Raw genomic sequence first — 2,129 nt, forward strand, 5'->3', positions numbered from 1 at the left:
TCTGCATGTCAGTCTAGGAGAGGCTGGGAGATGAGAATGAACGAATAATAGTGCCAGGTTGTGGCACGTGAGCAGTACAGCTCTGCCTCTTTGACACTTGGTTGAGAAATAAAAAGGCAGATTTAATAAGTTTAGTGACTACCATCAGCTCCTGAAAAAGGTACAGTTTACGTTTATACCATAACATCTATCCAATGGTGTGTGCAGCTCTTAGAAGCAAATACAGACAGATTTCGTGTAAGCCATAATTGGCACAATTTCCTGATAAGGTCAATCGCCTCCAAGCTAATCTACACCTCCTTGTAGGGAAGACGCAAAAGTGAAAAAAAATCGGGCATATTAGCAATGGTAAATCTGCCCAATGTGTAGAAATTTTGATCCGTTATATTGGTTCATCCTTTAGGCCGCCATGAGCTGCAGTTTATTGTACAATCCGTAAAATGTTTTTCCTGCTGTATCTGCTGATATTTCACTGTGCAGAAATTGTGTAGGGTTTTGGGTATGAATGTAGACAACTGATCAGTCACACCTTGGGTTGTCCATGTAATGTTTGGATGTATCCAGTCTTCTTAAAGGGGTACTCCACCTAAGATGTCTGATCCCGGGGGTCCTGCCGCTGGGCACCCGGCGTTCATTTAGAGCATCAGGTTCAGAGCTGGAGGCCGTGCCCCTCAATGCAAGTCTATGGGAGCCTGTCACGCCCCCCCCCCCCCTGCCTAGACTTGCATTGAGGGTGTGGTGACCCAAAGGTGTATGGCAGGACCATGGGTGTAGCGGTGCGAGTGGTGGGATCAGATGGTATTAACCCCGGGGGCAAGATCTTGTTAACCCCTAGTGTTCGTGACGCCAGTGTGGTTTTAGGGTTCCAGAACACCACATGATCGGTTTCTCCGCTATCCCATTTGCTAGTAGTGAAATGAGAGTCCACAACCAGTTATGGTCAAATGGAGGCTTTACTGAGTATAAGACAGATGGAAATATCTTCATAGCTAAGGCCAGAATTCACAGAGAGGTGGCCAGAACCCAGAAGGACCTTGCAGCTTGCTGGACCAATATACTTGCAATTAACTTGACTTAAGATGGACTTGACATGACTATATGCCGGACTTGACTAGTTTCAGTGACAGCAGACAAAGACTTGAGACTTACTGGAATGACTGTAGTCTTCCAGGTGCTGATCACTTGCACTGAGATCTCTGGTGGTTGCTGTGCTCAGTCAGGTAGCAGGTGGTAAGAGCTAAGAGAGTGAATTGTAATGGCCGCCCCTTTATATAGTGGGGGGCTGGACAAAAGCCCATTGGTTTAGCTGCGGCTTATAGGTTAAGCTGGTGCTTTCTGTGAGAACATGTGACAACAAATCATGTGACTGCATAACATAACATGTGACAGACTTACACAGGTCCTTGAGACCTCCCACAGTTCCTTTGTACTACCTATATATTAGGAGACTGTCTAGGCATTATGGAACAACAGGGTGAGACCTTGCAGGGGAGCCCCCAGGTCACTGAGGGTCTCAACCTGACAGGGACTAAGTGTAATACAGGACCATTTCCTGTACTGGGACATCACAAGGGGGCATGGACGTGATATCATGAGCAGGGCGTGGCCGTATTGTTACGAGACTTTGCCTTGCATCGCCAGTCATTCGGCACAGAGTGAAGTTTGCTTCATGCACTGAATGTCTGGGGTGCCGCAGCTGAGATTGTGGCGGTCCCCAGCGGCGGGACCCCCGCAATTATACATCTTATTCCCTTGAATTTGGATATGGGATAAGATGTCTAGAGGCGGAGTACCCCTTTAAGCAAGTGTTGCTCTTTGGTGCCAGCCCTATCAATTTGTTTCCTAACAGGGTATTTGAAAATAGGCTAGGTTTTTTTTAGCCTGTTGGGGACAAAGGTCGTATGCATATGCCCTTGCGTCCTGGTACTTAAGGACCCAGGACGTATCCATATGCCCGTGAGAATTTCGATCCCCGCCGCGTGCCGGGCGGGGACCGTACGGGGGTGACTACTGATATCGATCAGCAGGAACCCCGCGCAAATGCCCAGGGGGGTCATCAGACCCCCCCATGTCGGTGATTGCCGCAAATCGCAAGTGAATTCACACTTGCGATTTGCGGCTATTCCGGG

The sequence above is a fragment of the Hyla sarda genome, chromosome 2, assembly GCF_029499605.1.
Source record: "Hyla sarda isolate aHylSar1 chromosome 2, aHylSar1.hap1, whole genome shotgun sequence".
Taxonomy (NCBI): Eukaryota; Metazoa; Chordata; class Amphibia; order Anura; family Hylidae; genus Hyla; species Hyla sarda.